Source organism: Bos indicus, chromosome 6 (assembly GCF_029378745.1).
Source record: "Bos indicus isolate NIAB-ARS_2022 breed Sahiwal x Tharparkar chromosome 6, NIAB-ARS_B.indTharparkar_mat_pri_1.0, whole genome shotgun sequence".
Classification (NCBI taxonomy): domain Eukaryota; kingdom Metazoa; phylum Chordata; class Mammalia; order Artiodactyla; family Bovidae; genus Bos; species Bos indicus.
Window position 1 is genome coordinate 105288701 of NC_091765.1, and position 26782 is coordinate 105315482.

At 39.8% G+C, this 26782-nt stretch overlaps 1 protein-coding gene across 2 annotated transcripts in view; it reads left to right on the forward strand.

Annotated features, from left to right (window-relative positions):
• Positions 1-26782, forward strand: part of STX18 (syntaxin 18) — a 118372-nt gene that overhangs the window by 25170 nt on the left and 66420 nt on the right. Inside the window, exon 1 of one of the 2 annotated variants that reach the window (XM_070791790.1) lies at positions 18580-19097. The exons of the other annotated variant lie outside the window; for it this stretch is intronic. The gene's annotated coding sequence lies outside the window, so the exon portion shown is untranslated. Of the gene's footprint in view, positions 1-18579; positions 19098-26782 lie in introns of those variants that run through there. 2 annotated transcript variants of the gene reach the window in all.

Below are 26782 nucleotides of genomic sequence, written 5' to 3' on the forward strand. Positions count from 1 at the left end.
TCTACAGCATTTACATGGTACTCTGAGCTTCTAGTCACTTAATACAGATATATCTTATGTTTAGGAAATTTTGGTAAGAAAATCCATACATATGTGAAATATAAAATAGAGGCAGCTGTTCATTTTGCATGAAGATAGAACAAATATAGAATAGATTTAATTTAAAAAACCACTTCCTCAGTACATGTGAGGTTGTTACAGTTGCAACAGCATTTATGGGAACACTTATAAATGAAATGATGATTACCGTGTTCATGTAGATAGTCACATAAACATTTGCTTCTGCAAAATTTTCTGTTTATATTAGTGTGTTTTAAAAGCCTAAGATTATCTGGGTGGTTTAGCAACTCCTTGGTTTTGTGACAAGAGGAGGTTATAAGTGGATTATATTTATGCATCTTGAAGAGAGCATCAGAAAATTGCTAAATTCTCTTGAACATGGCTGTTTATCTTTCTGTAAGTATAAATACTTCCTATTTGCATGTATAATTTCCTATTTGCATGTATAATAAAACTTAGGTTTTATTAGGTGATTGTAAATTCTTCTTGTCCATGTGTGTTAAAACATACACAAAACCAACTTCCTAAAACATGTCAAAACTATTTGGAATTATTTCTTACTGTACCCTCTTTTTTTTTTTTTAATTTTTCTATTATTGAGGTGTTTCTATACTATCTAGGCTGCAGAGTAGCCAACTAAATGAGTTTGGGAAATAGAAGATGAAGGAGATTTTAATAAGAAACAGGAGAGTCTAATGTGATGCCGTGCAAGGTGGGAACTAGGTGAAGGCTGCCCTGACAGGCCTGGAGCCTCGCTGCCGCTGCCACAGGACTGCCCTCGGCCTTCCAGCTCTTGTCGGGACTGCGGCTCCTGTGGGGGACTGGGGAGCCCCTGTGACCAAGTCTTTAGCCTGAGAATCTATCTTCTGTGGTTCAGTGCACTAAGCAAGGAGGACTTTTTGTGGCATTTTAACTGAAGCTATTGGTTATGCCACAAATTTTATAATTGAAAACTTTGTGTCTAGCTCTACTGACTAAATTGTTCTAACATGAGATGGTTGGGAATAGGATAGGCAGGACGCTGAAAGGACCGAATACCAGCTTCTCAAAGTTAGATATTATTTTCCTCTGAGAATTGATGATACGTTGCTGTATCATGGCATCATTATTATCGTAAGTGATATAGATTTGCTATCTTTAGGGGTTTTCTTTTTTTAGATTAGGAAATCATTTTTCCTTGTGTGTGTGTTTGCACAGACAACATACTTCCTAGTCATTTGCAGTTATTAAAATAAAAATGCTTAAGAAGAGTCAAGTGTGTGTTATCTTGTTTTACAAATTACTCAGTTGGAAGGAATCTAAACTTACTTTGCTTACAACTTTTGTCCAAAATGTAGAAGTCCTTGTTTCTGTTTTTCACTTGAGTCAGAAAAATATTTTTCATGGACTTTAGATGACAGTAAACTCTTTCTTAATTAAAAAGCTAATTTTTCTTCTTTCTTACGTGAAAATCCTCATCAATATGACCAATTCCTGTCAGAGAAGGGGCACAATTTTTTCATTTTTTTCCCCAAAACTGCAACTTCAGAAAATATGTAAGAGATGTAGCAATTAACCTACATGCACATTTATAATACTAGAAAATGGGCAGCTAGTTACATTCAAAGACAGGATCTGATAGGCCCAAATTGCTTAAAACATCACAGTTATTGAAGATCTACCCTAGGGAATTTGAGAAACCATTTAACAGATGAAAGTACATTTTGAAAAGTCTGACCTTACAGGCAATCATAAAATGAATCAAAACAGTGCTTTTTCCCCCTGAAATGTACAGAGCCCATCTGTGTCTAATCCAGTAATTATAGACTGTGTTCAATTACCTTTTCAAACTTGGAGCAGACTGGAGACTAGGCAGTGAACAAACATAGGGGTTTGTCTAGACCTCAATTGACCACAGTCTAAAACTTGAATTTATATCTAATTTTATTTTTTGTTTGGTTTGATGGTTCTTAAAGGATTCATTTTTGCTACTTGTGTTCTACCTTCTTAGATTTGAGGTACTGCCTTTTCTCATCACAAAAGCTTGTGTATCATAGATAGCTTATGCTATAGTCAGATGTGTGTTTTCGGAATACTTTTGTCTGGAAATCAATAATTTGCACTGGAGAAAAGACTGCATGGGCTGGGGGGAGAGAGTTATACTCGTGAGTAGTATTTTTTAAAAGTAGCTGTTAAAATGTTGCTGCTGACTCTAACTTTTTTTATGTGCTAGGAAAAGATAATTTATTTTCCTCTTAAACTTAGAAAGCTATAGTTGAGATAATTTTAAATTGCTTTATACAGTTAGTAAGATGTTTTGAAAAATACATGTAAACTGCTAAAATCTGTCTTTCCTTTATCAAAGGTATTTTACAGTTGTTTTTCTCTTTATACATTTTTATTGCATTTGCCCATCAGGCAGGTATCTATTATTAAGACATTGTATAGATTTCAAAATCCACTTCAGACCATTTCAAGTCAGTTTATGATTTGATGAATCTTTGTGTGAGAATTAACCATGAGCAGCCACAGCTAGTTCAAAATATTCAAATATTATCCAGGAATCTTGGCACTTAAAGTTTTTCATAAAACACAAGACGAAAGATCACCACAGGTTTTAGAATGCTTATGCAATAGTCAAAGCTCTTCCCCGCCCCCCCGCCTACCCCCCACCATTATTTAGTATTCCAGTCATTCACATTCCAGTTAGCATTGGAAACCAATGTTCTGAGGTATTTATTGGAGTCATCATTGCATATTGTATCGTGAATTTTTCTAGAAACTTTATGACCGTTCTTAGTGTGGGTTTTGTTTTTTTTTTTAAAGTTCATTTAGGTCTTACCATTCTTGGGATGTTTTTAAAGATTCTGTCGTAGGGGAGGGAAGTAGTTTTATTTGGTTGCGTGAATGAACTTTCTGAGAATTATATGGGAAAATGAAACTTGAAGAGAATTACAAATACCGTATGCTTAATAATTCCGTAAGACATTTGCTCAGTTACTCTAGAACAGTGTGATATCTTTACCTTCTTCTGGTCCCCATACTTCTTAGGGTCCTCACAGAGAAGGTTAAAGATTAGTCTTTCTAAGTAGGAGCTTAACAGAGACACTGTTTAGATCCTGTCTCATTCCTTCCCTGATCTGATCCTACTTAAAATGTTCCTGTCTCCACCCAGATTTTCCTAGACCAGCACTCCCTCCTAGTTCCTGCTTCATTATGTGATGTTTGGGCCACTGAGGTGCCCTCCTTCATGGCATTTAGCCTGACTTGGATTTTTGTGTTTGTTTACTAACCTGTTTAATGGCACTCCCACTGGACTGTAAGCTCTTTCGGATCACAGGCTGGAGGTGTGCTATGTTCTGTCTTCTCCCAGCACCAAGCACAGTGCTGCTTGTGGCTGACGTTTGCTTCTTGTTGGCTGAATGATGGGTGAATGCACCGGCTGCCGACTTCCGTCCCATTCTCCCTGACTTAGTCACCATATCCACACTCTTTCTCAGATCACCCAAGCCTCTCTCAACCCAGCGTTAGTCTTCTCTCCTTTTCTTTTTGTGTCATTTCCTCCTATAGATCTTATTTCTCTTACCAAATAACTCTGGCCACGCTGGTGCCCTGCCCTGAAAAACTTCTCACCATTTCCCTTGCAGCCAACCAATTACTCTTCTTTTTACAAGGTGATCCATTCCTCAGAAACACTATTGCTCCGAGTTATACCTCCTCTTATATACTTGTACTTGTCCGGTATTTACACATAGCCTTGGAAAAGTTATTTTTATGGTTGAGGACATTTCTTTATGATCTGTTGATACAGAGCAGTTAGTCTGTGTTGGGCTGTGTTGTTATGGGGCCCACATGAGGTCTAAGTGTGAATAATACCTAGTATTTCTTTACAGCGTTCCAGTTCACTGGTTGTTTTCACTCAATTCTCACAATCCTTTTACGAAGTCCTTCCTGTTTCAGAGATACGAGTCAGAGACATACACTTCAGAGAACCCAGGTTGACTCATAAACCCCAAAGCTGCAGGACAAAGATTCAGATCAGGGTTTTGTCACTCTATAAACTCTTTGTGGAACATCAAGATTATTTGAAAATATGTTCTGTCTTTACAGACATTCTTTACACATAGGAAACTGTTGGTTTGTTCACTGACTGAATTGATGCAGCCCGTAGTTATGGCTGTTGTATCACTTACTGAGCTCACTGCAGCTGGGTGACTGTTTGTCTCCCTGACTTTTGCTTTTTAAGGGCACTGGCCACATCTTATTCTATTTTCAGTCCACAATGTGTAGTCATAATAGAAATGCAAAGAACATTTGTTGAGTGAATATACAGTATCAGGGCTTCCCTGGTAGCTCAGAGGTAAAGGATCCACGTGCAGTGCAGGAGTTGCAGGAAATGCAGGTTGGATCCCTGGGTCAGGAAGATCCCCTGGAGGAGGGCATGGCAACCCACTCCAGTATTCTTGCCTAGAGAATCCCATGGACAGAGGAGCCTGGCGGGCTGCAGTCCATAGGGTCGAAAAGAGTTGGACATTACTGAAGTGATGCAGCATGCATAGTGTATCAAGTGAGAGAAATGCAGTAAAAAATAAGTCCTTAACTGACATAGATAATATCTAAAACATTCTGCTACAAAGGCAGTATGGCGTGGTGGTGAACACCAGAGAGGCTAGAATCCAGTCTGCCCAGATTTCAAGCCCTGGCTGTGGCACTTTCTTGCTATGTGACCCAGGCAAATTACTTTGCCTCTGTGCGCATCAATTTTCTCATCTGAAGTGGGGATTATAATCCTACCTGCCTTGTAGGGATGTTTATACACACACACACACATTCAGAATAGTATCAGACTCATAGTAATGCTCAATATATATTAGCTTTAGTTTAAACAGACCACATAGGACCACTGGGCCATGACGATAGGCATTCAAAAATGAATATAAATATAATTGAGATTGTTGTGTGTGTGTTAGTCACTCAGTCCTGTCTGACTCTTTGCGACCCCATGGACTGTAGTCCCCCCAACTAGGCTCCTCTGTCTATGGGATTCTCCAGGCAAGAATATTGGAGTGGGTTGCCATTTCCTTCTCATATCAGTAAAAATAGTGGAAAACTCTTAAGGAGTTGCTGCGTAATTTGAGCAGCTCACATTGCATGAAGGCAGCTTAAGAACGCTGAGTGGAGGAGCCGAGCATTGGTGTGCAGGAGAACGTTCACGCAGCAAAACATGCCCAGCGTTGTCTGTGCATTCTGCCACGTGGATGTGTATGATGTCTGCATATTCCGCATGTCAAGTTCAGAGGAGAAGGGTGCTATGAGGTGCTCCTTTAGACGGGAGCTAAGGACAATGCCTGGGCCATGCCCTCAGAGAGTAAAGGATATGGATTAGAATATCCTGGTTCGTGAGGAGGAGAGAATTTTGATTAAATAATTGGTTAAGTATCATGCAACAGAGGGAAGACCAGGAGGGTTGTCTGTATTAATTGGTTATCATGTAGAGAGTAGTTTCGTTGAAGACTTAGTTGAGAGAAGCCAGGTCAGAGAGCTTAAGAATAGATAAATCAGTGTCTTGAAAAATCAGGGCAAAGTGAATCATCCATTCAGGGTTCTTAATATTGAAAGACAGGAGTGAAAGAGCTTTAAAAGGTAGAAATCATATCTAACTCTGAAATTCTCTTTCTGCCATAACCAAATAGCTGAAAGAACTTTGTTTTTACTCTAGTTTTTTTAAAATGAGAACAATGATAGGATGAATTTCATTCACAGAGTTTGCTTTCCATTCCAACTGCACTGTCTGTTGCTGTGTTCGACAAATTGATTGCTTAATTTATGATAATGTTTATGCAACTGCTTTCCTCATCTGCAGTGAAAAGACTGAGAAAGATTTCTTTGATTTGTGTATCTACGAGTCCTCCTGATTTGTAGAGAAGCCTTGAAGCCTTTACTTGACCACTCAGTAAAGAGTTCCTGAGCACTTTCAAGGTGCTGCTCGAAGCAGAGACGTCATAATGGACAACTCCTGGCCTCATGGATCGTGAAGGCTGAGGGCTGATAATCATGGCTCCTTTGATCATCATGTCTCCTTCGGGCCCCTTCTCTCCCTCAGTGGAAGCTGGAATCTCAGAGTTCTCCCTCCAGTAGTCAACTCTTACGTATTTGGATGGTTTTCTTCCAGGTCCTCCATGTTTTCATCATAGCCCTGCCCTCAGATTGACATTAAAAAGAAAAAAAATTATGTCATTTATAGAAGCAATGATTGAACATCCGTCTTTTCTAAGAAAAGTTAGAAGTTTATGGTTGTCTTCATCGTAGCCAACCAGCATGTTATTACTGTGCTAGCAAGGAGACACTGCAGACCTCTGGCTTTGTCGTGAGTGCTGGGGTACTTTTTACTCATCAGAGGATTAAGAATCTCAGCAGTTATTCCTTTCTGTTGGGTGCCTGTTATAAAACGTAGAAATGTGATTTTTTATTGACCTTGGAATATTTAGAGATATTCAAGGTGCCATGTTTAAGTAATCTACTGATGGACTTTGAAAATATTAATATCAGCATTCCCATGTTCTGCTGGCAAATGTAGCCCCTAAAGTCAGCTCTAACACAGTAAGATTCAGGAACTGAGGAGAGAAAGCTGACTGAGATGACTCTGCAGGTTGAAGTCCCCCACACTCCTCCGTCACTTCAACCTTTTTCTCTGTCCTTCCTTTGATTAGGATTGGCCTGTGGCTCTATGCAGGGTTGCTTTTTCTAGGGTAATGTTGCGGTCAGGTCTTTGAGCCTACTTTCTGTGAGATCATAGCTGAATGGGAGGCCCTGAGAGGTCTGGCGTGCCTACAGCTGGGATTTGGCGTCTAGGTTCTTCCTGATCTTACTCTCAAGGTGCAAATGCTTCTGAACTAACATGGAATGTAATTTCTGGGATTTGCTAATGGGAGAACTAAGGAAAGCTTTCCTGTCTCCTATCTCCTCTTAGTCTTTGGGAAACTTCTAAAAATTTTAAACTTACACTGCGTCCTTCCTTAAATTTTTGAGTTGAATGCATTCATGTCCATTTGATGTGTATATTATCATATTCCTGGATTTTATTCTTGAACCGAGTTGGAAAGTTTCAAGGCAAACATTTGGTTTTCTGTTAGCCCACAAATTGGGCAATGGTTGTTCAATTATGGTCTGCCGTTGACTTAGGCAGAGTCACATGTTAGAAGTATATTTTGCTAGTAACCCACAAAGCATACCAACTGTCAGTCCTTTGTCATGTCTGCCTGTGGGCAGTAATCTCACAGTAGTAGTACTATTCCAGGATTTCATCTGTGGATTACTTAAATGTGTCATCTAGAAACTCACTGTAAAATACATTAGTGACAAAATAGCCAGGCATAGATGTTATGCCTGCCCACCTACCTAAAAATTCTACTCATCTCCCGGTGGATTCAGATGCTTCCCAGAATACTCAGCTCACAAACGTGCCTCAAATGTAGTAAAGGAAACCCAGTCCAATATGATGAGGAAATATTAATTTGCTGACTGTTTGCCCTGTGATACGTTTATTATTCATTATTAAATGGTTGTGGTGGATGCCTGGTTTGTTTTTTTGTTCCCAAACCACTCTTCTATCAACAATAGCACCTTCCTCCTTTTGGAAGCTGATACTGCCTCTGACTTTGAACGTAGTTTCAGCAGAAGCTGCTGTTCTTCCATGTAACATCCTCCACCCTTCAGGTCACACACCATAGGCAGGGATCAGGCTCCAGTCAGGACAATAAGACTCATTCCCTAAGATTTCCTGGGCTTCCCTGGTGGCTCAGTGGTAAAGAATCCACCTGCAGTGCAGGAGATGCAGGTTGAGTCCTTGGGTTGGGAAGATCCCCTGGAGAAGGAAATGGCAACCCACTCCAGTATTCTTGGCTGGGAAATCCCACGGACAGAGGAGTCTGGCGAGCTACAGTCCCTGGGGTCCCAAAGACTCAGAGATGACTGAGCGATTAAAATAACAACAAACATTTTTTAAAAATTGGGTTTTGAGAAAAGAGTCATTCTTTGTCCAGAGGCCTGATTTAACAAATAAAAGGAGCTGTTGACAATGTTCCCATTGCTGAATTGCAGTAAGAGAATTAAAGCTGAAATACAGAAGGAAAACCGGGTTAGAAATCAAGGGAGCTCTCGAGGGATTTTTTTTAATTAAAAAACTAATTTATTTTTAATTGAAGTATAGTTTACTCGTAATATTAATTTCAGATATACAGCATAGTGATTTGATATCTTTATAGACTTCACATCGTACAAAGTTCTTATGGTATTATTGCCTGTATTCCCTGTCCTGTACATTGCATCCCCGACTCCTTTATTTTACAATTGGTGGGTAGTTTGCACCCCTCCGTCTCCCTCACCTATTTCACCCCTACCCGCCTCCTTCCCTCTGGCCGCCACTAGCTTGTTCTCTGTACCTGTGAGTCTGTTTCTTTTTTATTATGTTTGTTTGTTTTGTTTTTTAGATTCCACCTATAAGTGAAACATATAGTGTTTGTTTTTCTCTGTCAGACTTACTTCACTTAGCGTGAGATACCCTTTAGGTCCATCTGTGTTGTCACAGATGGCAAGATTTCATTCTTTTTTGTAACTGAGTATTATTCCATTGTGTGTACGTATGTATCACATCTCTATTTATTCATCTGTTGATGGGTACACTTAGGTTGCTTCCATGACTTGGCTATTAATGCTACAGCGAACATCGGGGCGCATATATCTTTTTGAATTATTGTTTTTGTTTTCTTTGGATAAATACCCAGAAGTGAATTGCTGGAGTGTATGGTAGTTTTGTTTTTAATTTTTTGAGGAACCTCCATACTATTTTTCACAGTGACTGCAACCAATTTACATCCCCATCAGAAGTGCCTGAGGGTTCCCTTTTCTCCACATCCTTATGGACACTTGTTATTTCTTGTCTTTTTGATGACAGTCATTTTACCTGGTGTGAGGTGACATCTTACTGGGGTTTGCTTGTCATTTCCCTGATAATGAGCATCATTCCATCCCCAAACAGAAGAATGCACATTCCTTTCAAGTGCACACAGAACCTTCCCCAGGATAGATCACATTAGGCCACAGAAGTCTCAATACATTTAAGAAGAAAGAATCCGTTTCAAGCATTTTTCTGACCACAACGGCATGAGACTAGAAATCAGTTATAGGAAGACAATTGGAATAAACACACATCCATGGAGACGAAACAGCGTGCTACCAAAAGCACCAGTGAGTCAGCAAAGAAATCAGAGAGGAGGTCAAAGAGTAGCTTGAGGCAAATGAAAGTAGAAACACAGCTTTCCAGAATCCGTGGGATGCAGCAAAAGCCTTTCTAAGAGGGAAGTTTATAGCAATACAGGCCTTATTTTAAGAAACAAGAAGAGTCTCAAATGAACAACCTAACTTTACACCTAGAAGGACTAGAAAAAGAACAAAGTAAACCCCGAGTCAGTAGAAGGAAAGAAATAATAAAGATCAGAGCAGAAATAAATGAAATAGACACCAAAACAAACAATAGAAAAGATTGGTTAAACTATGAGCTGGTTTTTTTTCTTTTGTTTTGGTGGTGGTCTTTTTTTTTTTTTTTTTTTTTAAAGATAAGCAGAATCGATAAACCTTCAGGCAGACTCACAGAGAAGTTTTTAAATACCTACTTCCAGTTGTCTCAGAGGGCCAGCTGTGTCTTTGCCCTTCCCATGTCTTAACATTAAACGGTTGTCCTTAACTGGTGGCAGTTCAGCCTCCTAGGTATATTTGGCAATGTCTAGAGACATTGCTTGGGGGATGCTGCTAAACTACCCTACAATGTACAGGACAGCTCCTACTCCCCACATAATTTCCCTACAACAAAGAGTTATCTGGCTCAAAATGTCAGTAGAGCTTAGGGTGATAAACCCTGAAGTTTAATCCTTCTTTCAAACATGTTGGATAACATTGGCATCCATTCAGTCCCCACTCCCCATTTTTGGAACGCTAGCTAGAACTAGTTTCTATTCAAGAGACCCTTAGCTAATTTAGGGGTATATATGAACTAATTGTGAATGTTGTTTGTTATTGGTACACATTTTAGTCCCATATTTAAGATATTTCAGTACACAAGTGACCCGATGAACCCCATCACTCAGATTTAGGGGGACTGTTGATTCACCTACCACAGGGGTTCAGATGGACACTTATAGCCTGTCTTGTGTACCCAAGCGACGTATCTAAACTTGCAAACTTTTGATGCATAACCTATTCATATAAATTGCTGCTAGGATTGCATCAAAATTATGCTGTCCTCCCTAAGATTTCTTTTGAGATTTATATTCAGCCCATGTTAGGGATGAAATATCCATTTTTAGGAGTAACTGTGTGGAACAAAACACCATCTTATAAGGGCCTTGATCATGCTTGGTAAGTACAGGGAGCTACAGCATCTGTATTAACATGGGCTGGGCAAATGAAGTTCCCTCTTTGAAACTATTGCAAAGTAAGGTACCTCTGATTCATTTTCAGACTCATATACAGGAGTTTCTCAATGACAACTCAATGAAAAGAATGTTAGTAATGACTTCACAGCGAGAATTCGAGGTGTTAAGCACAGCCCTCCAGTTCATCTTGTAGATTAGGAATCAGATTTAATATTTCTTACATTTTTCACTAAATCTTTCTTTGACTAATGTCTTCTAAAAACCGTGACTGGGAATTCGCCCTAAGTTTCTTTCTTCTTGGCCTCCCTCATCGCTCTGGTTAAGACGGGGTTGAATTGCAGAGCATTTTGTGAGGTGAGTTTCTCTGCCTCTCTCCCTCTCCCACTCCTCCTGGCACATAGTTGACTCATTAAATGTTTGCTCGAAGAACAATGCATATCTGTTTTTGAATTCTACTAACTTCTAAATTTTGATTTCCAGCTCAAACTTCTCCTCAAACACTACATTCTACTGCCTACTTGACGTGCTTGCTCAGAGGTCCGGTAGACCCTCGGTGTCCTTGCTTTTCATGGCAAATGCTAGGTCTGCTCCTGTCCTACTCCTGTCTTAGGGGCTTTGTACTTGTTCGCTCTACTTGTAATGCTTTCCCCCAGAGTATCTGTCAGGAGAACTCTTAGCTCCCCTCCCTTAAGCATGTCCTATATGTCATCTTGTCAGTGAGGCCATCTTAACCCCTCTATTTAAAAATTATAATTCACCTGTTCCCTCACACTCTACTTAGATTTCCCTTCCTTTACTCTACTTTTTCTTGTTTTTCCCCATAACACTCATCACCATCTGATATACTTTACTGGGGCTTCCCAGGTGGCTCAGGGGTAAAGAATTTGCCTGCCAGTGCAGGAGACAAGGGTTTGATCCCTGGATCGGGAAGATCCCCTGGAGAAGGAAATGGCAACCCACTCCAGTATTCTTGCCTGGAAAATCCCATGGACAGAGGAGCCTGGCATGCTGCAGTCCATGGGGTCGCAAATGAGTTGGGCACTACTCAGTGACTGAACAAGTAATATACTTTATTGACAAACTTATTTTTATATGTTATTTTTAATATATTTATTATATTTATTGTTTATTATCTGTTTAGACTCTGAGCCTGGTAGGCTTGCAGTCCATGGGATCGCTAAGAGTTGGATATGACTGAACGACTTTACTTTCACTTTTGACTTTCATGCATTGGAGAAGGAAATGGCAACCCACTCCAGTGTTCTTGCCTGGAGAATCCCAGGGACGGCGAAGCCTGGTGGGCTGCTGTCTGTGGGGTCGCACAGAGTCGGACACAACTGAAGCGACTTAGCAGCAGCAGCAGCAATTGTAAGCAGAGCCAAGATCGTTCAAACTGGGATCTTTTGACTCCCAAATTTAATTCAGTTTTTGTTACAAACCAGCTTCTTTGTTTTGACTTCAGAATGGCCTGATATTTCTGGTCTCCTGAAGTGTTGGGCTTAGTCTTTGTTTCAAAATAATTAATTTTCTTTATGTGCTGTGCTGTACTTAGTCGCTCAGTTGTGTCTGACTCTTTGTGACTCCACAGACTGTAGCCCACCAGGCTCCTCTGTTCATGGAGATTCTCCAGACAAGAATAATGGAGTGGGTTACCATGCCCTCCTCCAGGGAATCTTCCCAACCCAGGGATCAAACCCAGGTCTCCTGCATTGCTGGCAGATTCTTTACCATTTGACCCACCAGAGAAGCCTATATAACCTACATAATTAAAGTGACGTTTGTTTCTGACTGCAACACCAAAACCTCTAGGATTTTTACCGAATTTGGAGGCTATGTTTGGGATGATCTAAAGGGAAATACAGGCTACGTAGCATAAAAGAGATGAGAACGTGTAGTCAGAAGAGGCAGTTTTCTTCCAGAGTCGCATCAGTGGGGAATGGAGAGACCCAAATGACAGACTCTTAAGACACCATGAACATACAGAAAACAAAAACAAAGACAACAGTGGTTTGGGATTTGACCCCCAAGTTGAAAGTCCTAGAAGCAGGTGCTTTTCACTTGAGCATTTCTACATGTTATAGTCTAGAAGGCATGGCAGCTGTGACACATTTACTTGATGATAACTCATAATTCTCCCAAGCAGTCATGGGAGGCCAGCTAGTATTTAAATTAAAAACACCCCCCATTTGGACTTCTGTATCTGTGTTTGGATGGCCAAAGTTGTTTGTTCTGTGGTCGGCTCTCTGGCATGGTGGCTGATAGACAGGAAGTGAAGTGAAGTGAAGTCGCTCAGTCGTGTCTGACTCTTTGCAACCCCGTGGACTGTAGCCTACCAGGCTCCTCAGTCCACGGAATTTTCCAGGCAAGAGTACTGGAGTGGGCTGCCTTTTCCTTCTCCAGGGGATCTTCCCAACCCAGGGATGGAACCCGGGTCTCCCGCACTACAGGCAGATGCTTTAGCGTCTGAGCCACCAGTGCTTACCTTGGGGACTGGAGCATAACGTGCTAGGAGAGTCTGTGTATCTTTCTAGTTGGCTTCTTTTTTTAATTTTAGTTTAATATTAACATACAGTAAATTTGACTTTTAAACTGTTCAGCTCTGTGAATTTTAATACACATATGCATATATGTTTTACCAACATAAATGTATATATACATACATATGTATTCTCTTTTGGTATAACCATTTTAGTCAGAATACAGAACAATTACCTCTAAAATCTCCCTCATGTTATCCCTTTGTAGCCAACCCCGTCCAGCCATAACCGGTCCTTTCTTGCTGTAGTTTTGGTTTTTTGAGAGTTTTATGTAAATGGAATCATGTAGTATGTAATCCTTTGATACTGACTTCTTTTCTCAAGTACAAAGCCTTCAATCTTAATATAAAGCCTTTGAGATTCCTTTAAGCTGTGTGTTTATTCAGAGCTCCTTCTTTACTGCTGCGCAGCAGTATCTGGAGGCACCATGATCATCACTTCTTGAGGACATTGAGGTTGTTTCCTGTTTTTGGCAATTATGATAGAGCTGCTGCATATTTGTGTATAGGTTTTTGTGTGAGAATAAATTTTTGTTTCTCTAGGGCAGATGGCCAGAAGTGGGACTGCTAGGTCATATGATAACTATATGTTATAAAAAACTGCCTGTGTACAAATGTTCTTAGCAGTGTTATTCATAACGAGGAAAAAGTGAAAATAGCCCAAATGTCCATCAACTTGAGGAATGGGTAAATAAAATCTGATATATCTATACAGTCAGTATTATTTGGCAGTAAAAAGAGATGTACTGATACTTATTGCAACAGGGATAAACCTTGAGAATATGCTTAATGGAAGAAACCAGTCACAAAGGACCACTTGTTGTATGATTCCATTTCTGTGAAATGTCCAGAAGAGACGTATCTGTAGAGACAGGAGGTAGTATGGTTGTCTGGGGCTGGGAGGTTGGGTAGATATGGGAAGTGCCTGCTGATGGATATCGCATCTTTGGAGTGATGAAAACATTCTAAAATTGATTGAAGTGATGGCTGCACAACTTGTGGATATACTAGAAACCATTGAATAGCACAGTTTAAATGAGTGAATTGTATACTATATGAATTATATCTTGGTAAGGCTGTTTAATGGCAACCCACTCCAGTATTCTTGCGTAGGAAATCTCATGGACAGAGTCTGAGCCTGGTGGGCTGTAGTCTGTGGGGTCACAAAGAATCAGACACGACTTAGCAACTGAGCACACAAGCTGTTTAAAAAAATAATAAACTGCTAACTTCTTTCCCACAGTGGCTGTACATTTTTGTATTCTCACCGGCAAAGCGTGGGAGGTCTAGGTGTTCATGTAAACCTCACCAGCACTTAGTATTGTCAGTATTTTTTATTTTAGCTACTTTTAATAGGTGTGTAGTGATATTTCACTACTCATTTGCATTTCCCTAGTTAATGATATGGAATAGTTTTCATATGCCTATCTGCTTTCTTTAGTGAGGAATCTGTGCATGTCTTGAGCTCATTTTATGACTGAGTTGTTTGTTTTCTTAGTGTGAAGATTGAGAGGTCTTGATATGTTCTGAATGCAAGTCCTTTGTCAGATATGTGGTTTGCAAGTATTTTCTCTTCCTCTCCTGATTAGCTCGTCTTTTTTCTCTCTTCAGTACTTCTTGATGAATTCCAAGTTCTCAGGGTTTCATTGTCTGATTACTCCTGTACCCTCAGTGCTTAATATCTGGCATAAAATATCTGGCATAAAACAGATATGCAGTTAATATTTGATGGATGAATGAATGAGTTCCCCCTTCTTACTGATTAGCAACAGGTTTTTTTTTTTTTTTGGAGAGATAATAATATATTAAAAGTAAACCTGATTAAAATATTTCCTTTCTATACATACTCTTTAAAAAAAAAAAAATCTCTAATATAGATTGTAAAGCCTGTCATGATACAGCTTGATTCCTTGAACATTTCCTGTTCTCCTCGGCCTTATAACCTTTACAGGTGTTGTTCCTTCTGTCTCGAGCACTTTTCCTCCCACTCTCTTTGCCAGGCTAATTTATTTATTTCCTAGTTCAAGCATCGCCTTTGCTCATTCAATCTAGACTCTGGGAATATAAGAATAAATAAGACAAACACAGTCCCTTATCCTCTTGAGGCTTACCTTTCATGGCAGAAACCCTCTCCCCCTTGCCCCAGTCTAGGCTGGGCGTCTCTGTCTCATAGTGTCCCTGTTTTTACTTAACAAAACTTTAATTATTTATAATTAAGTATGTTCACCATACCGACCGTAAACCAATGACCTTTAAATATTTTTGTTTATTTGTCCCTTAAAAGAATTTTGGACAAAGCCAAGCAACCTTGTATATATATTTCAAGCTGACATCTACACTTTTTTTCTTTATAACTTTAAATAGTTGCAAAGGATATAATTTCCAGCATGCTATAAAACTTGACATTTTAAAGTTAAACTTTTGGTCACTCTTTTAAATGTATCCCATGAAATCTAAATACTGTATATGATGCTCACCATCATTTGTTGGAAAAAGAAATCCCTAAAAATTCCTTTTTATAGTCATAAATTTTACAATCTTTCTTTTTCTTCATAAACTCCATTTCATTTCCCCTACATAATATCCTATCCTTGGTTATTGCTGAAATCTTTTATTGTTCATTCTCTTCTACTTCTTTGCAACAGAAATAGGTATGCAAGTAGAAATTTAATTTTTAAAGTATTTCCAGTGATAACCAAAAGGCTGTAATTGTTCTCTGTTGAATTATTGTATTGAATTATTCTGTGTTTAGTTACTTTGGCAGTAATTATCAATGTGCATATATTAAAACCAAAAAAATATGTTATTTGACATGAAAAGACTCTTAAGGAAACAGATTTTTTTTAAAACTGGATTATGTGCAAGTAGATGAATGTTACTTTTTTCTAGATCATAAGAGTATTCTATATCAACTGCATTCTTAGTTTTCATTTCTTATGACATAAGAGCTGAGAAACCTTGGAAACCTTGTTTGCATACATAACAGACACGAATGGAAGGAGTTTTGTGTTCGCACTGCCACTCCTCTCTGTTGTTTGAACTTCCTCTGCGTTACAAGCCCAAACTGTCATCAAAACTTTTAAATATGATCTGCCAGATGAAAACTGAGTTAGATCCTCTGTTAATTTTGTTGAGTGGGGAATGTTGGAAACCGTCCCCTCCCGCCAACCCCCAAGCTTGTGGAAGGGTTTGTTGTTCAGTCATAAACGTCATTCCCAGGATTTCTAAGTGTCCCTTTGTTAGAAGTTTTTATGTCTAGGCCTATGCACCATAATAAGCTTCAGGTGTGGTGGAGCTCTGACTTTAAGAAGCGGAAAAGGTCCTTGTGAAGGGCTTGTGGGAAAGTAGACCAGCAGGATGTGGATCAGCAACAGGTTCGCAGGAAGAGTCGCTTCAGAAAAGAGTATACATAGATGTCGAACTCTAGAAATCGACTTCCTTAAAATCATGTGTGCCTGATACCCCTTAGAAGTCCATCCTGTGTTTCCTAGTATCCATCCGTCTGCCACGTGGACTATTGCTTCAGGATTCGTGAGGCAAAGAACCAGCCCCCATCTTCTCAACTCAGAACTCCTATCAAGAAGAACTTAATATATATTTTCTCACTGATCCAGAAAAAAAAAAATTTTTTTTCATGTAAAATTTTTGTGTAAAATCTGAACTTGCTCATCTTTTATATTTTCTTTGAAAAGACACAAAGGGAAAATGTTTTTATTCCTGAATAGTATTGTATGCTTTGGAACTCATTATTAATTTTCAAGAATAAAATGTTCTTTTACAAGTAAAGTTTTTGACTCAGTAGCTGTCTTGCTAACAATGATTATACCACTTACCTTAAATCCTTTTTCTCCGTTTTCCCAATTACACTGTTGTTAAAAGAAACTTTTACTGTTCTTCAAGTAATAAGGTTCTGCTTGAATTCTCCATGGAAATAATTTTTGGGGGCACTTTTTATCCTAATGTAATTTTCAAAGCTTAGAAAAAAAGTAATTGTCATTTGTTTTCTTTTTACCTGCAGTGGTTTTGAGGTATCTGGGAGATGCTTTTAGGCATATTACACCTATAGGGCAATAGAGGTCTGTGTGCCTGCAACATGCAAATAGGCTATATTGCTGCTGAGAAATAAGAACCGCAGATTGGCAGCTTCACCTTTCTGTTAATGTGCAGATTCTTAATGCTTAGTATCCTGGAGGTTTCTGCTTTTCTGCAGAAAATCTAATACAGATTTTCGATTGCCTCTTAAAATGCTACACTTCTCCAGGAAACCTTATCTTTGCTATAGCATCTGGTTTTCTGTGAAGTCATAATTTTGAATCAGAATTTCCAGCTGTTGGCATCTTGTTTTATGGAGCCTGAATTGAAAATCAAAAACTAGGTTATGTATTTAAATAACAGAAGTGAATGTTATCTTTCTTTTTCTAAAACAGTATGGCAATTGTATATAAGTATTTCCAATTTGCAGCGTTATTGTTCATGATTTGCTCCAAGAGAAACAAGGTTGAACAACAGCTGAACAGCTTTAAGTGAGTAGGTTACGTTTTATTCTTCTCTCGTGTCCCGTGAACCTACACACATGGTGTCTGCCTAGGGACAGATAAGAACTGCAAAATAAGAATTGTTGGTGCTCAGCAAGCACCTTACAGATGGGTTAGTCTTGACTCTGTAGTTTCTAGATGAGGAAACCAAGGTCTTATTTTGCCCTGTATATAGAAAATGATCACTGACTTGAGGCAGAAGAAATCGGGTTTAATGATATTAAGATAAACGTGTTGTTTAGTGTTCTAAAGGCAGTCGTTCTGAACAAGGGGACCGAGGGAGGGGAGTCCCGGCAGGCCTGCTGGAGGACTGCTGTGCGCCTAGCCTAGGCTGGGGTGCCACGTGAGGCCAGTAACTCCTTTCCCTGTCTGGGAAGCCATTTGGCAAGATCCCTCAAGATTTTAAAAGATTTTGTAACTGTCAAGCTCACGGTTCCTCTTTTAAGACTTTGTCTTAAGGAATTACAAAATCAGATAAAGATTCACTGTACAAAAATAGCCTGGTATGGTTTAGCAGAAAGATGTTCTTTACAGCATAATTTATCCTGTGGAAAATCAGAAGGAGCAGTTCAGTTATCCAGTGGTAGAGAAATAGATTATGGTAAATTTAAACAATGAAATGTTATATAGTCATCGAAGTAATTTTTAGAAGATTTTTTAACTATGTGGTAAAGTGCTTATTTGTAGTGTCATTGGAAATCAGTAGAATATAAGATTGCATATATAATATGATTCCTTACGTAAAGGAAATTTGTGTATAAAATGGATCATATGTCAAAGTGGCAAAAGAGTTTGTATTTCTAGGTGATGATGAGTTGATTTTATTTTCTTTTTATTTTACTTATTTCACCCACTCCATGATTAGCAGAGAATAAGATTATAAAAAAAAGGAGTTTAAAATGTAGTTGAAGAGGCAAATTTTTTTTTCAAATGCCAAGGGTTGGAAAACCCCAGTTTAAAATCCCACCAAGGTCAGGCTCATTGACAGTCTCTGGGGCTTGTGCTGTGTTAAGTCACATACAGCTGCCCCACCCTCATCCCCGTGGCTCGAATCCTAATGGCAGGGGGAGTGACCCATCTGGAATGTGGGCAATGGGGTGGAATCCACAAGTAACTGCTGTTTTAATCAGCAGTCATTTTATTTGGAAAAAAATTTGAAAAGCAATTTCCCCTATCGAACGAACATTCCTTTATTCTTTCATTAGCAAACATTTTTGAGTGCCCACTAGTTAGTTCTTCTGACTTGAAGGTAACATTCTACTGCTAGTGATTCTTTGCCCAGTGATTGTTGAAATGTTCCTAACTCTCTCTGCCAGAGTCTTGTGGTATACAGGTAACTTGACACAGTTCCTGTTCTTACCTGGTTCAGGTTTAATAATTAAATGGGATTAGCTATTAAATAATGCATGTTTGTGGAGAAGCCAGTCAGTTTAATACCTGTGAATTTGAAAACACCACTTTATAATCAGTGCATGTCTTGGTGGGATCCATGTTGCTGTGGCTTTGTGTGTAACATAGTCAAGCAGCAGGGCAAATTAAATGCTGTTTTTCTGAAAGGTGAGCTTTCCTAAGGCATGGTATGGCTTTCTTTGCTTCCAAACTTCTTTGAAAAAAATCTATGAATATTTTAAAGTCTTCGATTCCACTTTATAATTTAAAATTAATAATTTCTTACTACTGTAATTTCATACGTTTCGTACTAACCCCCCTAGGAGGGGAAGAAAAGTATTTACTTACTTCAAATTTCTTATACTGATTTCAGTTGGTCTCATTCCACATTACAATTATGGCTTTCCAGTCCACAAGGTATGGCTTAGAGTTGTGTTTCAAATTCGCAATGGGTTGAGCATTAATAAAGCTACTGTTTTTAATTTAAAAGAACAGATCTCTTAAGGAAAGTTTGTTAGGCTCTGGGATTAATTTTTTAGATGTTTGTTGTATGTAAGTTCATGATAGCCTCAAATTGTTATTCTCCTGCCAAGAAGTGGCACCTTTTGTTCCGCTCATTTGCCTGTTCGGCCTAGTTGTCTACTTTGCCACATTTGCAATAGCCAAGGAATTCTAGAGCTGGAATAAGGTGCCTTGGTGAGCTTTCTGTCTTTTGCAAAAATAACCTGAAGCCCTTTGATGAGTGTCTTTTCTTAAAGGCCTTCAGAGAAGGACGTCTCGCAGTCTTTCCAGCGCTTTGTGTTTCTGATTGACCATTATCTTTTTCTCTCTCCTTTTTTTTCCATCTGGTGTGAAACATAGATCTTTTTCTTTAAACTTAAGCTGTTTTGCTATTTGCCGCATATTTTGGAGTACTAATCTATACCTGTATGGATATGAACAAGTTGTTCTTAGTATCCTTCCTAAATGTTCTGACTGACTGTGTATTACCTGATTGTTTCGTCCTAACAACAGCATCATGTACCAGTGAGCTGCTATCACAGAACTATTTTTCTTGGAAAGGCTAGGAAGTCTTTGATAATGGATTGGGCCAGTGATTTAAATAGTCCAGACACATAAGCTTACATTTATTTAGCAATTTACTAGATGTCTGTGTGATACCGGGACTGTGTCAGTCCCTGTACTGGGGACCGAAGATACTGCCCACTCCCCACCCCCCACACCCCAAAAAAAGGATGAGATTAAGTGCTTCAGAATAGAGCAAGTCTAGTAGGGAGACCTTTCCGATATATTGGCAGTAATAGTATCATTCATTATTTGGGGTTTATTGCTGTTAATGGGTTTATTTTCCAGTATTATTTTGCAGAGAAGTTGAAAAGTGGCTTCAGATCTATTTGCTTTTTGCCCCACCCCCCCAAACCCAGAAGTGCTTCCCTCCAGAGAAAAATCATTCTAAAAAAGCTTGCAGATTTAGGGAAGACATATATAAATGAGTTGTAAATTTATGTGGTGAAAACAATATGAGGTTCTATGGAACAAGATTTTTCCTTTTATAGAAAAGAGTGATTGAGTTGGATTTTCCCAGTTCATATTGTTACTGAAGTTTTATGTGACTTATTTTAATTAGTAGAAGACATCTGTTCATTTACAGCAACTAGTGATCACACCTCTCTTTGACACATACCATAGACCCTCAGGGAGAAGGCGATGGCACCCCACTCCAGTACTCTTGCCTGGAGAATCCCATGGATGGAGGAGCCTGGTGGGCTGCCATCTGTGGGGTCGCACAGAGTCGGACATGACTGAGCGACTTCACTTTCACTTTTCACTTTCATGCATTGGAGAAGGAAATGGCACCCCACTCTAGCACTCTTGCCTGGAGAATCCCAGGGACGGCGGAGCCTGGTGGGCTGCCATCTATGGGGTCGCACAGAGTCGGACACGACTGAAGTGACTTGGCAGCAGCATAGACCCTCAGATGTGAACACCTAGGAGTAGTTTTTCCTGACCATAGCATTAGTTCAGTTCAGACCACACCATGTTCTCTCCTTATGCTCTTGTGTCTTAGAAGATAAAGTTAGTCTTCGTTTAACTCAGCAGGCACAATACACATTTTGTTCTAGGTATAATAGATGTATCTCAGGAAGCTATCTATGACAGGGTGATGCTGAGGGCTGGTGTTCATTTCTGATTGACAGATCTTACAAATTCTAACAAATAGGGAGTATAGATGTTAGTTAAGAGCAAAGGTTCTGGAGCCACGTTACCCAGGTTTTAATCTTGTTATGCTATTAGCCAAGTGACCATGGGCACAGTGTTCAACCTTGCTGCCCCCCTCCTTTTCCTCATGTGTAAAATAGGGATAATACTACTCTTCACCTCATAGATTAAGGAGAGTTAAGTGAGCTAACATCTGTAGAATCAAACCATGCCTGGTGTGGAGCGCTGTATGGACACTAGTGAGTGTGTGATGGGTGTCTTGACACCGGTTGATGTTTCTGAATCATAAGATGCCCTTCATAGGTCCGGGGGCTGGTTGGCCAACACTGCGTGAGTTGAACGGCGATGTAGCTTTTTCTGGTTTTCCTTAGTCCTACTCATCCCCTGCGGTGCCCCAGTTTTTCTGCACTGATGGTTCATTATAAACATCTTAGAAACTGGAAGTCTGTGCTCTTTATTGGCATATTGTGCAGTAATCCCGGGAATTCGGCCTGAGCCCCTGGGAGCTAAATCAGAGGTCACGCCCTCCGAAAGCCTCTCTGAGCTGTCCTTCTGGGGCAGGTACTGGGGGCGGGGGTTGGAGGGGTCTTGTCGACCTTGTGGCTCCCCTGGCTCTGGGGAGCCTGAGGGGGCGCCAGGGCAGTGAGTGGTCCACTTGCACATCTGTGATCATCCACTCCCCTTGCCAGCCTTCTCGGTCTGGTATCTAGGATGGCAGACCCTACCTCAGTCCTCAGAAACCGCCACAGCCCTGTGCTGACTCAATTGCTGGTTTTATGGAATTCATTTCTGTGTCTTGGTTCTTCCAGGCGTTATTAGGTCCTCTCAGATACAAGCTAATTTGCCTTGGCAGTATGGGAGAATCTTAACCCTGTTGGGTTCCAGAAGTTCCTTCACTGGGCATTAAAGGCCTTTTTTGCATACTATTACTACTACTAAGTTGCTTCAGTCGTGTCCGACTCTCTGCGACCCCATAGACGGCAGCCCACCAGGCTCCCCCATCCCTGGGATTCTCCAGGCAAGAACACTGGAGTAGGGTGCCATTTCCTTCTCCAAGTCTTTGCATAGTCCTTCTCATATGCCAGGTTCTTTTCTGAGCAAAAAATAACGCATTTCACTCTCATATATGTGTGGTGTGTACTAATACTATTATTTTTCCCATTTTTACAAAAGGAGAAACTGAGGCAAAGATAGGTTAAGTAATCTGGGCAGAGCCTCCCCATGGTGACTGTCAGAGCCAGTATTGGATCCAGGCAGTCTGCGTGCAGACTCTGCTCACCAGTGCCCCCTCTTCGTTGCTGGTTCTTAGCCTGCTTGTCCGTTAGACTTATCTGCAGAGCTTGCCAAGAGGGCCGGGGGCAGAGAGAGACATTTTACCTGGCCCTTCCGGAGACCCAATCAAATCTTCCATCTTCTCCCTTTTATAGAAAAAAAGATCACTCTCCCTGTTTTTCTAATCTACTAGGCTCTTTCCTTTTCCCCTTTTCATGACGTATAGATGGTAAAGAATCTGCCTGCAATGCGGGAGACCTGGGTTCGATCCCTGGGTCAGGAAGATCCCCTGGAGAAGAGAATGGCTACCCACTCCAGTATTTTTGCCGGGAGAATCCCATGGACGGAGGAGCCTGGCAGAGCCACAATCCATGGGGTCAGAAAGAGTCGGACACGACTGACTAACACTTAGTAGGGTTTTTAGTGGCCTTTTACAATGATGGGCATAGAGCTCTATGGTTTGACTCTGTAAGGTAAGGCCCACGGGGACAGGGACATCCTTTCTCCCTGTGTATATCTTGTCTGGTGCCCAGCACAGTGTTACAGACATACACAGGACTTGAGTGTTAACCCTCAGTGGATGCTTCCACGTACTGTTACCACTTCATCACATCACTTTATTTATCACTTTTACCACATTGGGGGAGATCCCAGGATGTATGGCAAGAGTGTGGATAGTTAACTGGGCGGATCTAATTTGGCCAGCTCTAGTATATCAGAGCCTCAGTTTTGTTACCTCTAAAATTGTAAAGGTGGTACTATTAGAAGACTTCTGTAAAGATGAAATGAGATATGTGAAAATACGGACTATGCTCTGTCCTGTAGTGCTGTGCTGCGCTTAGTCGCTCAGCTGTGTCTGACTCTTGGCGACCCCATGGACTGTAGCCCGCCAGACTCCTGGGTCCATGGGATTCTCCAGGCAAGAAGACTGGAGTGGGTTGCCATTCCCTCCTCCAGGGTATCTTCCCAACCCAGGGATCGAACCCAGGTCTCCCGCATTGCGGGCAGATTCTTTACCATCTGAGCTACTAGGGAAGCCCTGTAGTAGGAAATCAGAAATAAATGCTGAATTATTTCTTTGTAAAGTAAGCACAGTTTGAATAGGAAAAATCACTTGAAAATGTGCTGTTCAGCTTTCAGTCAAATGCAAGAAGTCATGAAGTTTTTGGAGCTCAAATAGACCTTCGGGATCAGGGAATGCAGCCCCTTCATGTGAAATACAAGTGAGGAAATGGAAGCGTAAAGAAAGGACTGGACCAGGGGCACACTGTGAGCCCAGATGCCGTCCAAACGCTGTCTTACCAGTGTGACTGGCATCACCTCTGCTTCCTAGTGTTTGCACTGTCGCCTCAGTGCACTCTCGTGTATGTTACGGAGCTCTCAGAGCAACTCCCCGGCCTCCAGCACCTGACCCCAGGGGAAGGCTTTGCCTGTTGGATAAAGTCCTAAACAAGCCACCATGGGTTATGGGGTTAAGGGGGTACAAGGAAAGAGTATGTATTTACCTTGATGTTTGTGAACAAGAAGGAGAAGAGTTAAAAATATGCAAATAGCGAATGGCTGAAAGCCCATGAACCTCTTTCCAGTTCCTCTGTTTTCCAGGAAAATGGGGCTCTTTTATCTTTCATCAGTTCTTGCAGGTATAAGGTTGATATTGGAGGGGAATGAAGTTATTCCAAGTATGCTTCTAATAGAATGTTGGTATTTTGTTTTTACTCAACATCAAGTTGTAAAAGCTTCAAAATGGCATCATGCTTTGATATAATGTTTAAACCATTATAAATATCATCTCCTATTGATGCCTTAGAATAGATGTTTTCAGTTCAGTTCAGTCGCTCAGTTGTGTCCGACTCTTTGCGACCCCATAAATCGCAGCATGCCAGGCCTCCCTGTCCATCACCAACTCCCGGAGTTCACTCAGACTCTTTCTATTAATGTTGATTATTACAGATTGAAGTAAAAGTGCTTCAGCTCACTGACATATAATATGTCTTGTTAAGTTGGGGCGTAATTGCTAGGGAAGTATCCAGCCTGTAGTGAAGATACGAAGATAATAAGATGTGTCATTTTCTAGTATCTGAACTCAAATTCTTGACTCCTGTCATCTCCCCCTCTACCTCCTGCAAAAACACAATTGTTGTTGTTGTTGTTGTTGTTGGGATAGTTTTTGGAACAACCAAGGTGAGCACACTGTGGTGTCAAATCATTTACATTTCCTCATCTTTTTCTGTCCTGTTTTGCAGCTTACTACATACGCCAAGAGGTCTTGATTCCCTTAAATGCTTGGGAAAGTTTTTCTTTGTAGGACCCTGAAATTAGCCGTGGACAGTGCAGAGAGGAAATGCCTGTGTCTTTTCCAAAAAGTGGGTTTGCTTAGAGAAGATGGTGATAAATGTTTAGCATTCTTAGCAGTGCCGAAACTCATGCAGAAAAACACCTATTTCAGGCCTCTTCAAAGACTTCGGTTGTCTAAAAGCAGAAACATTTGTAGTTTGGACTTTACTTAGGATTTACAATATACTGTATGAGCACTTTACAAGTATTTAATGTTTATTTTTTGACATGATAATCAGTATCTTTGTTTCCTGATTCTATATGAAGCTCTGATCCTTTTTTGTCTTTGTCTTCTTTTTTAGAAAAGTCCAAATGGGTGGATTTTTAAAAATGTAATGGAAACAATGTGGCTTAGCTTTTAAAATGATTCATTATACAGAGAAAAACCCGAAACTATAAAATGTAAATCTCATGAAAGTTAATCAGATTTGGTTGTGCACAGCCTTCATCAAAACCTGAATTTCATAAGCCTTGAAAACTCTGACGCTTTAAAAATGTTTGAGGAGTTTGCCTTTCCCATCCTCAAACGCACGCATTCTTTCAGACCACTCAGGAAGAAAGTGCTTGGAAGAGCATTGCCGACTCCCCGAGGCACCCCTGACTGGTTTCTAAAACTGAAAGAAACTTCTTGGTTGTGTGTGATAAGCAGAATTCAGAACGCGTCTCTATTTTAGCACGTGTGAAATAGAAAGTGATCGTGCTCACAAGAGTGAAATTTGAGTTATGATGTGTTGACAGATCTTCATATTAAGGCACCATAAATGATACTTTCAGTTTCCTTATGAAAACAAAGTTGAGTTCCGCTCTGAGTGATTCTCCTAATTGTTATTGTTAAATTCTTTTGCTCTGCTGTCTCTTTTCCTGCTCACACTTAGATAATCTACAAATACTGTTTGGATCCTATGTGTTTCACTTTCTCTTCTTAGCTGAAAGTTTTCGGCAAATCCTTTCCTTTCCAACAAAGTGTTTAATTTTCTGTGCACACAGATTCATGAGTCAGTTAAACATGTTTGATTAATTTATCACAAAGAGTGCCACCTTGAGTAAAAACAATTCTACTCTGTGGAAAGTTCTTTCCTTTTAAAAGAGGGTCCTTATTTCTAAGAGCAGAGCTCTGATTTTAATTAAAGAGCATTTTATGCAGTTTTTTTTTTCCCTAAAGCTTAAGATTAATTTCTATGGTTACTGGGGATATAAATCTCTAGATTGCTTTAAAACAAAGATTTTTGTTCGGGAGAGAGTTGACAGCTCCCTTTAAGAGAAGCTATTACTTAATTTTACTTTCCTAAGTTTAAACGTATAAAAATATTTGTAATGATACCCCAAAGGCATCATAAAAATGTAAAATAATTGTACTCTAAAATATCTAAAATTACAGGAAATAGACCTCATTTTAAAAAATGAACTGGGATTCGTGGTTGGGGAACTGAGGTGTGACATACTTCAAAACCAGATTCTCTTGTCTGGATATTTTTTTTTAACGGTTAAAAAAAAAAATCAAAACTTTTCTATTGCCGGTCATACAGACTTTAAAATATGTTCATTCTATTGGGAAGTATGTCTTTATAGTTTCATTACCTTTAATGTGTATTACTGTATGGATGTCTTAGATCCCCCCTTGAGAGACAGACTTCTGTCTCTAGAATTAAGTGGCCTCAATGGCTTGTGGATTAACTGTATCACAGTTACTCTTTAGGCTCTTTTTAATGATTATTTTTAAAAGTACATAGCCCAGTTTTCTGAGCAACTTTAAACAAGGGCAGCACAAATAGTTTCCAGTGTTTTACTTATCCAAAGTAGACTTCCTCTTTCAATAGATAATGTTAACTGGTAAATTGTTCCCAGGTTAAAGATTTGTCATATTTTAATAAATATAGTGCAAAATCTATAGTAGGGACACTTAAAGAAAAACGCTTCACCTTTCCAAGTAAATGAATTAATACTTATCTTCCTTCGACTTTAGTATTGTAGTATCCATTCTTTTGGTATTTTCATTTACTAAAAATTTTTAAGAAGGTCTTACATAG